This window comes from Chlorocebus sabaeus, chromosome 18, assembly GCF_047675955.1.
Source record: "Chlorocebus sabaeus isolate Y175 chromosome 18, mChlSab1.0.hap1, whole genome shotgun sequence".
Taxonomy (NCBI): domain Eukaryota; kingdom Metazoa; phylum Chordata; class Mammalia; order Primates; family Cercopithecidae; genus Chlorocebus; species Chlorocebus sabaeus.
In genome coordinates, this window is record NC_132921.1 from 63,187,985 (window position 1) to 63,200,787 (window position 12,803).

At 36.9% G+C, this 12,803-nt stretch overlaps 1 long non-coding RNA gene across 1 annotated transcript; it reads right to left on the minus strand.

Moving 5' to 3' along the window:
• Positions 1 to 1,450: 1,450 nt before the first annotated feature.
• LOC103222689 (uncharacterized) lies at positions 1,451 to 9,724 on the minus strand. Its single transcript, XR_493516.3, has 3 exons — positions 9,511 to 9,724; positions 6,961 to 7,006; positions 1,451 to 1,510 (listed from the first exon to the last, which is right to left on the minus strand). It is a non-coding gene; the product is annotated as an uncharacterized lncRNA (long non-coding RNA).
• Between the last annotated feature and the right edge of the window lie 3,079 nt (positions 9,725 to 12,803).

Sequence of the window (12,803 nt, forward strand, 5' to 3'; positions counted from 1 at the left end):
AAATTGACAAATGGGATCTCATTAAACTAAAGAGCTTCTGCACAGCAAAAGAAACTACCATCAGAGTGAACAGGCAACCTACAAAATGGGAGAAAATTTTTGCAATCTACTCATCTGACAAAGGGCTAATATTCAGAACCTACAAAGAACTCAAACAAATTTACAAGAAAAAAACAAACAACCCCATCAAAAAGCGGATGAAGGATATGAACAGACTTCTCAAAAGAAGACATTTACGCAGCCAACAGACACATGAAAAAATGCTCATCATCACTGGCCATCAGAGAAATGCAAATCAAAACCACAATGAGATACCATCTCACACCAGTTAGAATGGCAATCATTAAAAAGTCAGGAAACAACAGGTGCTCGAGAGGATGTGGAGAAATAGGAACACTTTTACATGGTTGGTGGGACTGTAATCTAGTTCACCCATTGTGAAAGACAGTGTGGTGATTCCTCAAGGATTTAGAACTAGAAATATCATTTGACCCAGCCATCCCATTACTGGGTATATACCCAAAGGATTACAAATCATGCTTCTATAAAGACACATGCACACGTATGTTTATTGCAGCACTATTCACAACAGCAAAGACTTGGAACCAACCCAAATGCCCATCAATGATAGACTGGATAAAGAAAATGTGGCACATATACACCATGGAATACTATGCAGCCATAAAAAAGGATGAGTTCATGTCCTTTATAGAGACATGGATGCAGCTGGAAACCATCATTCTCAGCAAACTATCGCAAGAACAGAAAAGCAACACCACATGCTCTCACTCATAGGTGGGAACTGAACAATGAGAACACTTGGACACAGGAAGGGGAACATCACACACTGGGGCCTGTCATGGGGCGGGGGGAGGGAGGAGGGATAGCATTAGGAGAGATACCTAATGTAAATGACGAGTTAATGGGTGCAGCACACCAACATGGCACTTGTATACATATGTAACAAACCTGCACATTGTGCACATATACCCTAGAACTTAAAGTATAATAAAAAATTAAAAAAGTTTTTTAAGGGGAAAAAGATATTGACGAGGTAGAAACTACCAATGGAAATGCAGATTTTTTTAATTTATTAATACTGAAAGCATGTTCACTTTGATGTAATAAGCTATCTTATATGTAAATCTATTCTCTGTTTATCACAGTTTCCACGAGCCCAGGACCTGACTCACTGAGAAAAACATGAAGGATTATTTGGCATCTGTGAGCAATTTGCACAATTAGTGGAAAAGAGATAAATACATTTCTTCCTTTTGTTTCTCATCTTCTGTGTAAAAAACACAGAAAAAAAGTTGTAAGAACACATAACATGTTTTTGAAATACATGACTTCCTATAAAAATTTATTATTATTATTTCATTTTACAAAAATTACTAGTTAGGAAATATTAATGTTAGGTAGCCATTCATATGCAAGAGAAATAGCTTACCACTCAGGATAACATGCTTCTTAAAACTTGTCCTATTTCTGCAATGCAGCAAATGTGAAGCTGTAGAAACAACAAAAATGCTTTTTTGTCATGGGCATTCCTACAAATAAAAAAGTAAACTGACACATTGACAACTACAGAGCACCAATAGCTTATTACAAGTCAGCTGAATCCATCAGCTTATCCAGCTTCGCTGGATAGGGTTTAGAAGATGGAGATCAAAACTTGCCAGTCAGTTATCACTTGGATGTGGTCTAGTTTCAGTGAAAGATATTCAGACTTCCTGATTTGCTTGTAAATCTGGGTCCAATTTCTCTCTCTGGATTACGGTAAAATAATTGAGGAGTCAAGGATATTCTCTTTTTAAAATATTTATTGATTTGCCATTGAATTGATTTGTCTGAAGACATTCAAAAGATTTGCTTTGCTTGGTCTTATGAGAATGGGATCATATTTTTACTTGCTTTAGAATTCTGAAATGAATTGAAATCCGATTGCCTTCCCTGAGGAAATAGCTGAAATATTTGGTGACTACATCTTCCAAAAAGTTCCATTAAAATGCAAATACTAGCCATTAATTTAAATGAATTTTCTTTCCCTTTAATCAAACTGTTCAATGAAATTAGGATTGGGAGCAGATGTCTTGGCTTCACCAATGTATTTCCTTTTATCCTGTTTATAGTGTACCCTTCTGGTTGACCAGTCACAAGTAACACCTCATGTCTTCAAAATGTCTATCTTTATCTTTTTTTATTCGGTGTCTTCTAAATTAACATTAAAAGATTAGAAGAAAAGAAAAAATGGAGCCCACTACCCATAAGATACAGATGATATTTTTCTCAGGCAGTGTTTGTCTTTTTATTGCATTTCCCTGTGAGAGTTTCATTCTCAGCTATTGTTTTAGTTACAGCGCTACTTAACTTGTAGCATTCTTTCTTCCTTGGCTCACCTAGTATTATGACTCCCCTAGTTCCTTTATAGCACCTTGTTTGTTTGTTCAGATTTAGCATTTATGAGAACTGCCCTTTTTATTACTTGAGTTTCCTAATAAAAATGCTACTGCGACTTACTGTGAAAGATTGAGGGATATGTTTCTTTGGAAAATAGTTACAGTGGCACATATATACAGGGATAGAAATAGACAAGTCCCTTCTAAGCAAGGATCATGACATTGATGTCTTTTATTTTCTTATAGCATCTAGTATAATAAAAAGACACATAGCAGGAGACTAACAAATCTTTAGTGAATTGAATTGAACATTTCTAGCAGTTTTTCTAATATGAACTGACAATGGATTTTCTGACTCTCCTGGATGCAATAGGCAGCCTCGAGATAGGTTTTGGATGGACAGAATAATTACTGGATATTTCAGTGGTTTATGACAAACAATAGTGCAGTGTATTTCAAATAATTATATATGGCTGGCACATTCAGCACAGTCATATTTGCTCTACAGACATTTACTAAGTATTGTGTCTCAGTTACAATGAAAACCAAGATGCTATCCTTGCCTCCAAGGAGCTCACACTCTGATGCCCTTAGCTAGCTTCAGGAGTAATTTTAGAGATGAAGATGTTGTTGTCGAAAGAGGCCAAGCATTCTAGAAATAGTGTGTTTGAGGCAGTTGAGTATATGTTCCTTTCACTACAAAATTTATGGCAAACCTTAAGCAATGTTAAAGTGATGCCCCTACCTCGTTTCTCAAAGTATTGTTGATGTGGATTTTTTCCCTAATGTATTTATTTGCCCAGTAATTATTTGGCCAACTAATTTCCCTATTTCCTAGGCTAATATGTAGAAATAGAATACTCAGGTAACTTGAATACCTACATAGTTATCCTTATTGAATATTAAACTTTTTCAAGAATAGCTACCTATCTAATATTACTTTATCTTTTCTTTGCAATTCTTATCAATTTAGGTTCTTGCTGAAATATGCTATGATGTTATGGCGTTTGGAATTACAGTTGCTATAGACTGAATATTTGTGTCCCCACTAAATTCTTATGTTGAAATCCTACCACCCAATATCATGGTACTAGGAGGCAGAGCATTTGGGAGGTGATTTTATCATGAGATTGGAGTCTTCATGAGTGGGATTATTTGCCTTATGAAAGATATCCCTGAAAGCTCCCTTGTCCCTTCCACCATGTGAGGACACAGTGAGAAAACTACCATCTGTGAACTAGGAAGCATGTCCTCACCAGACCCCAAATTTGCCAGTGCCCGTGCCTTGATCTTGTTCTCTCTGAAACCGCTATTGCAAAATTGTAACTGATACAGTGAAAGAGGTCTGACTTAACCAACTCCATCTTGCTTCTAACCTCCAAGTTGTCCTTGTTCATTTCTTGGCATAGGCTGAATTAACTTTGGAGGAACTTAGTAGTTTAAAACAAAGATGGTAACAGCTCTTTCCCAAAACAAACCTCCTTCTTGCCTGGAGACTAGACTGCCGTTGTAGGACTGACAAATTAGGCACAAGATTAGAAATTACAGTTTAAGGGTCATGCAGCTGGAGGTTACAAGACTCTGACCCTCCCTAAACTGCTCCTAAGATCAGTGCTTGAAATATTTTGCAGACCCTGCACTTGATGGATCAGCCGGCATTACCCAGATAGATAAACTGGCTCATCTGATCTGTGGCCCCACCCAGGAACTGACTAAGCACAAGAAGACAGCTTTAATTCCCTATGATTTCGTCCCTGACCCAGCCAGTCAGCACTCTTGACACACTGGTATTCCCCTACCCACAAAATTGTCCTGAAAAACTCTGATCCCTGAATGCTCAGGGAGACTGATTTGAGTAATAATAAAACTTGGATCTTCCGCACAGCCTGCTGTGTGTGAATTACTCTTTCTCTATTGCAATTCCTCTATCTTGATAAATCAGCATTGTCTGGGCAGCAGGCAAGGTAAACCCATTGGGTGGTTACATTTCCAGCCTTCAGAACTATAAGAAATAAATTTATGTTGTTTATAAGTCATGCAGTTTATGGTACTCTGTTATAGCAACCAAACAGACTAAGACAAAAGTACAGAGATTCTACAGAAATTGGCCTTCAAATTCTAGAAGTTGATGTTAGCATTCAGATGGTAATAATAGCATTATTTTAATGAAAGGACTTGTGTCACCTTTAATAACCTGCTGGTATTTTTAAAATCTATTTTTATTGGCCGGGCGCGGTGGCTCAAGCCTATAATCCCAGCACTTTGGGAGGCCGAGACGGGCGGATCACGAGGTCAGGAGATCAAGACCATCCTGGCTAACACGGTGAAACCCTGTCTACTAAAAAATATAAAAAACTAGCCGGGTGAGGTGGCGGGCGCCTGTAGTCCCAGCTACTCGGGAGGCTGAGGCAGGAGAATGGCGTAAACCCAGGAGGCGGAGCTTGCAGTGAGCTGAGATCCGGCCACTGCACTCCAGCCTGGGCGACAGAGCGAGACTCTGTCTCAAAAAAAAAAAAAAAAAAAAAAAAAAAAATCTATTTTTATTGACCCTAACATTGCACAGACAGAAAAGGGACATGTATTAGCACAGCAAATCCATTTCACATAAGCAATGCTGGTGCTCTGAGTTTAAATGACTTGCAATTATAATCTAAACCTATTAATATTTAAAGTACAAATATTATGTTCAAGACACTTGGTAGATACTCCACATTTTATCATATTTGAAATTTTGAGTGGGAGAGTTAAAAGTGGAAATGAAAAAATTAACATACATTATTCTATAATTTACAACTACAGATAGTATTGCATGATTTTTATCCATTACAAGCTTAATACTTTTAAGCTTAATATTTGGACATTTTACTCTCTCTATCTATATTTTTTCTTTTAAAAGATAGAATTTCACTCTGTACTCTGTCATGCAGCCTGGAGTACAGTGGCACAATCATAGCTCACTGCAGCCTCAAACTCAAGTGATCCTCCTGCTTCTGCCTCCTGAGTATCTGGGACTACAGTTGTGCACAGCCATGCCTGGTTAAACTTTTAAAAAAAATTTTTGGTAGAAATGGGGTCTTGCTTTGTGTGTTAGTCTGTTTTCATGCTTCCGGTAAAGACATACCTGAGACTGGGAAGAAAAAGAGGTTTAATTGGACTTAACAGTTCTGCATGTTTGGGGAGGCCTCAGAATTACGGCGGGAGGTGAAAGGCACTTCTTATGTGGCAGTGGCAAGAGAAAATGAGGAAGAATCAAAAGTGGAAACCTCTGATAAACCCATCAGATCTCATGAGGCTTATTCACTATCACAAGAATAGCACAGGAAAGACCGGACTCCATGGTTCAGTTACCTCCTCCTGAGTCCCTCCCACAACATGTGGGAATTCTGGGAGATACAATTCAAGTTGAGATTTGGGTGGGGACACAGCTAAACCATATCAGTTTGTTTCCCAGGCTGGTCTCAAACACCTGCCTTCAAGCAATCCTCCTTCCCCAGCTTTCCAAAGTATTGGGATTACAGGTGTGAGCCACCATGCCCTGCCTGTTACAGTATTCTTTTAAGTACATCAAACATAATTTCTAGATGCCTCACCATCTAAACTGACTTGAGAACCTGTGCTTTACATTTATTCTTTCACTTAGCAAACAGTTTCTGAGCACTTGCTATTTGACAAGCACTGTTTTCAGCACCATTAGTACAGGGGTTTATAAAACAAAGCCATTGCTCTTACAGAGCTTTCATCCTAATGGGTGAGGTAACTAGAAACTAGAATACAAGCAAAAGAAGAAGTTGAAGATAGTGATATGTGTGAAACCCTACACGGAAATTTCATTCTTCATTAACTATCAAATATATTAAACAATAACATTAAACATCTACTTAATCTCTTTTTCTATTATTTATAAGTACTTATAATTAATATGGTTAAACATCACAAGAGTAGTTTTAATGACGATAACCTTACAATTTACGAAAGTGTTCACTCATTGTGATGGTTAACATTGAATGTCAACTTGATTGGATTGAAGGATGCAAAGTACTGTTCCTGGGTGTGTCTGTGAGGGTGTTGCCAAAGGAGATTAACATTTGAGTCAGTGGACTGGGAGAGGCAAACCCACGCTCAATCTGGGTGGGCACCAGCTGTAGCTGGGGCTAGAATAAAGCAGGCAGAAGAACATGGAAAGACTTGACTGGCTGAGTCTTCTTGTCTTCATCTTTCTCCCGTGCTGGATGCTTCCCGCCCTCGAACGTTGGACTCCAGGTTCTTCAGCTTTTGGACTAAACTTTCACCAGTGATTTGCCAGGAGCTCTCGGGGCCTTTGGCCACAGACTGAAAGCTTCACTGTCAGCTACCCGGCTTTTGAGGTTTTGGGACTCGGATTGGCTTCCCTGTTCCTCAGCTTGCAGGTGGCCTATTGTGGGACTTTACCTTGTGATGGTGTGAGTCAATACTCCTTCAAGAACTCCCCTTCATACATACATCTATCCTATTAGCTCTGTCTCTTTAGGGAACCCTGGCCAACACATACATTATCTAGAGAAGAAAAAAATCTCTTACCCACCTTAGATTCATTTGCTGGGAACCTCTAAATTAGATTGATGAAAGACCTATGAACAAGAGAAAAATATACTAATTTACTTCATGTCAGTTGTAAAGAAATGAAGACTTGAAGAAATAATTAAACCTGAGTGTTTTTATACTGAGTTTGATGAAGAATGGAAGATCATGGAAAAATGTGATAGGACAAAGATGTATGAGCTAAGGGTAGAAAACTGGGGGAAACTTAACAAGATCTGTTCATTCAGCTTCCTCTTGGCATCCCTGTTTTGGACATAAGGATGTTTCTTTTGGCTATAAGAAAGGCATCTCTCACAAGAGGGTCTTAGGAAGGGGGAGGTCAGAGAGCGCTTCCTGAACCTGCTGTTACTCAAATTCCTTTAGCTTAGGTTAAGTATACAATATGCCAAGGCATCATATTATAGGGTAACATATTCTGATTCCTGTCAATTAATTCACTCATTCCATATTTATTAAGTCCCTGCTGTGTGCCATTTATTGAGTTCCTGCTATGTTCTCAGCACAAGGAATACAAGAACGATGAAAACAAACACAAATTCTGGCTCACATGGATTTTAATCAGATATAACCTTTTTGTTCTGGATGATTTTCATAGCATTCTACAGATACATTAGAAAACATCTTCCTGGAATCTCAGCACAAATACAAATTATATGAGAAAAACAATTTTATATCTGTGTATAAAATGTAACTTTCAGAATATATTGTTTTATTTACGCCTTGAAGAAAACACTCACATACACAGATTTGTTCTAAGATTCTATTTGTAACATGGAATTGTTAGTTATGTACAGATACTTTTAAACAAGATTTTCCTAGTACACTACCTTAAGGATTCTTAGATTCAAGTGTCAGGAGCGATTTGGGGCTTTTATTCTCAGTTACATAGCCCCATTATATCTAATAATCTTCATTATATGTCTCTGGTTTTTAATCTATGCACTTTTTTCTTTATTCTTACCAGTAATTTCGGGCCGACGTTAGAATTTTATGTGAAAACAATATGTATTGTGTATGCATTTAACTTTTTTGATATGTTTATTAAGTTCTACACAATACTGCTTTTACAATGCCTGTTTTCAAAAATCAGGGCATGGTTTGTCATTACTAATTTTTAAATATATTTTAGATTTATTTGATTCAATAAAGCAAGAAAGGAAGCATTCCATATTTCTCTGACATCTAATATGTTGCCTTTCTAGGTCAGGTTTTTCATCTTTGCCTTTAAGTAATTATTATAATTGAAATCTTATGTAATAGTCAAATTGAACTTTTCCTTTGTCTATGCCTACTATCGAATAACTTGGAACAGAAATTATTTGAAGTATGTATGAACTCCTATTACAAAATGCCATAGACTCAGTGACATAAAACACAGAAATTTATTTCCCACAATTATGGAGGTGGGGAGGTCCAAGATCAAGGTGCTGGGAGGGTTGGTTTCATTCTAAGGTCTCTCCTCCTGGCTTATAGGCTGCTGCTACTTCACTGTCTCACTGTGTCTCACTCACATAATCTCTTCTTGGTGGGTACTTGCAGAGAGAGGGGGAGGGAGAGAGGAAGGGCAAAAGGGAGGAAGGAGCGGGGAGGGAGAGAGGAAGAAAGAGAACACTCTTATGTCTCTTCTTTTTATAATGACACCAATCTCATCTGATTAAGGTCCCATTCTTAAGACCTCATCTCTAAAACTCCATCTCCAATTACCATCGCACTGGGGGTCAGAGCTTCAACATGTGAATTTGGGGGAGACACAAACATTTAGTGCATAACAGTGTGCAATATCAACAAAAACTTTGAATGCAGTAGTGATTTTTATAGAAATACAGATTTATTTATCAGTCTCTTTCACTTATTAAAATTGTCTAATTATGAAGTAATTGGTCTGTTTACTTTTTTTACATTGAAAAAATGATTATTAATTATCAACGAGCTGTGAGTTAGAGGTGAGATCTGAGGAGAATCCAACATGTAAAAATCAGGTCTATTTATTTGCTATAAGTTTTCCTACAGCTGCCATTGCCAAATCACCAGCCAATTCTAGCTCATGGTTGACAAAGTGGAGATCTCAGAAACTCATAGGGATTTGGGAGGCATTTTCAGATATTGTAACGTAAATAAAACCTGCCTTTTAGGTTTAAAATATTTTTACATTAGGTAAACATTGAATTGGTTGTACTATCATTTTTTAAACATTGGATACTGTCACTGAGATAAAATTAGTCTACTGGGAAGCAACTTTCTGTTATCCCCTATAAATTATCAACATGCAAATATACTGTAAGTATAATGCAGAGGAGGGTGCATAATACAAACCTGAAGGAAGAACTTAATATATTGATGCAAATTAAAGCATAATCTTATTCTTAATTACCCTGAGAAAAGGACCGATGTTTCCTTATTTCGTATCTCCTACTGTCGCACAACTTCAGTCTTGTTTTCAGAAATTTATCCTAGATCCTTCATTTTGTAATTTTGGTTCACCTTCTCCTACCTTCCTGCCCTGTACTGCATACATATTTAGTGCAGGTCTTACCTGGCAGTTATTTAAGGGCCTAAGATAGTTCTCTGCTATTGTTGTCCAGAGATTGGAGGTACCGCATTGCCCACGGCTTGGAGGAGTTAGCCACACCTAAGCATACAAACTGCTGGAGACTCGCAGAGCCATCTGGGTTCACTTCCAACCAAACATAACCTCAGAGCACTTTCTGCTGGTTAGTTTTCATGTCTTCAGTTACAGTAACTCAATCCTTCTGTAAGAATCTGCATGAAGATGTCAAATAAAAAGATTTGCGTTATTTGATATGTTGACTTAAATTCTGAACCCATCCACTTGAGGATAATATAGATATGTAAAATGTAGTCTGAGTTTATTAAGGTGCACATTTTATTTCTAACACAAGCAACTCTTTTGAAAATACTATTTTTGTGAAAGTCAAAAGATATATTTTGATAATTCATAATTTATTTTGGGGACCCTATTATACTTAAATACACATATGAATCACCTGGGACTCTTATCTTCTTAAAATGCCAGTTTGGATTCAGTAGGGCTGGGGAGGGGCCTGGGAACCTGCATTTCTCTTGCCCTTCTAGGGGATGCTAATGTTGCTGTTCTGTGGACCACTTTTGAGTAGCAAGGTACAATGGAATATTTTATAATTCTTCCCAATTTCCCAGAAGGTAAAACCTTTTATTTGCTGTTGTATTAAAAGTAATAAAGCTTTTAAAAGTATATCAATAGATACGAAATAAATCATTGTCCTATTCAGTTATTGTTTAAAAATTACAAATTTTCATTGAACATTATCAATAAATTTTAAATCAAAATTCAACATAGAAAATAGTGACAAAATTATCAGTGAAGTAAGCGATGGCATTTGTATGCATAGTGATCAGGTTACCTTAAAAGTACCACATCTACCAGATGAATATCCTACCATATATCAATAAGCACAGTTCTATACAAGTGCTGCATATGTTTTTTTACTGGTTTTTAACAGTTTAATATTAAATCTGTATTTTATTATAACTCATATGTTAGTGACAGTAATAATTTAAAATTGTTACCAAAACAAATATTAGGATTATTTGCAAATATTTGTAAGATTTCACCAATTGAGTCAATTGATGATATCAATTGCGATTGTAGCATTGCACAAGTGAATTTTCATCAGGGGCCAATCTACGAATACAAGATGATACATACAGGACAGCATTAATTTGGGACTCTTCGCTTTATGAAATTTATTAGATATGATGAAGCATGTAACTAAAATTTAGGTTTAAAGTACAAGAAGATGTAGTTAAATTGTGACGTTTTAAATAGTCCTGTTGTATAGACTTATAAAAGTTGGATACAAGATTAGAAAGGAGGTAGAATTCTATTAGTAAGGTTACTGGCGGCAAATCTGTAAGGGTCTGCGGCAAGCTCAATTCTCACCTCCTCAGAAGAAAGAATTTGCCCGAGGGGCATAAGGCAGAGTAAGAGACTGAGACAAGTTTTTGAGCAGGAGTGAAAGTTTATTAAAAAGTTTTAAAGAAGGAATAAAAGGAAGAAATGTATCCTTGGAAGAGGATCAAGCAGGCAACTTGAGAGATCAAGGGCATGGTTTAACTTTTGACTTAGGATTTTACCTGTTGGCATCCTTCCGGGGTCTTGCATTACTTCTCCCCTGATTCTTCCCTCGGGTGGCCTGTCCATATGCACAGTGGCCTGCCTGTTAGTTCTTGGGGGGTGCAGCATGCACAGTATGTTTACTGGAGTTGTACGCATGTGCGCTTGAGGCAGTCTTCCCTTGCTAGGCCAGTGTTCCTAGGTAGTCATATACTGGTTAAACGCAGCCATTTTGCCTCCTACTACGCATGCTTGAGCCCACTTGCCCAACTCCTGAGATCTTATTGGGAAGCTGCTGATCACCAGTTTGAGGTTTTTCTATCTACTAGGAGACTGCCTTTCTCTGGCGCCAGCTGTGACCAATCATTATTTTAGAGAGGCAGTTTAGCAATCGCCTGACGATTCCTGCTGGGGGTGGGGGTGGAGGGGGCTTCTTCTCTGCTCATTTCTGACTACCTACCTACCTACTGTAACAGGAGTGCTAATTTTTCTAACAAGAAAAAAGTTACATGATAAATTAAAATTCTGTGGTAGAGAAGGTGCTTCTGGTAGTAGAAAATTAAGAAAATGTGATATGTATTGAAGTCATTCAAATTTTAGACAGAATGGTGAATTTGTGATAAAACTGAATAAAAAAATTACAGCTCACTGAAACAGGTTGAAGAATAGGGAATACATGTGAAATTCATTATTAAATATATTTTTATAACTTAGAAAATGATATTGTCAGTGTAGAGAGCATGATAAAATTACTATATCTATAATTATACATCTATGAGTTTTCTGAAGTTAGAAATCAGAGATCAAGCTAGGTAAGTCTATTTTATAGTTCACAATTGAGTCTTACACATGTATGAAAATTCAGAAGTCAATCAATACAATAATAACGATCTCAATGTTACAAAATCTGGTGATTGTAACCACGTTCTCAACTGAATAATAAGACGACTGCTCATGAAATTCATATCAGATGTTTCAGAGTATACCGAAGATTATGTTAATAAAAATGATTTTTCATTTCATTGATGTACCAGTGAAATTCAATCTTTTTAGAACCAATTTAAAAAGGATTAAAAAACGTTCTCTGCCAAAAATTTGATTTAGTTTAAGTAAAATACTGGATTAAAGTAGCACCACTGGAAGAAATGAAACCGAGTGGCATGACAGCAACGTTTAAGGAGAATTAGCCAGAACTCTTCATATACATTGTCATGCATATTTTTTGGACACTGTGGTTGTGAGGATTAATCACGAAGAGTTTGAACTCTAAAACACTTTCAATGCTGTCGGTTTTTTTTAAAGATATTAAACATGTAGATTTAAGATACTGGCAAACATCTAGGTATTTTTAAATAAAAGGAAAGCTTGACAATCAGAAAGCCATGTGGTTTAGAAAAAGCACAATTGAAATATATTATCTGTATTATCAGTTGTGATTAAGGAATTTCCGGAGAAGCCCCACAAAATGGAAGTTTCATCAAATTCATATTTAAATATGCATATGATAGTGATTCTTTATGCATATGATAGTGAATAAAATGTTGATAATTTTCTAACTTGAATTTTTTTTTGTTTGTTTTACTGTTTTCTATTTGTTAGAGTTTTTTTTTTTGAGACAGAGTTTCATGTAATGGCGTGATCTGGGTTCACCGCAACCTCCGCCTCCGGGGTTCAAGTGATTCTCCTGCCTCAGCCTCCCTAGTAGCTGGGAT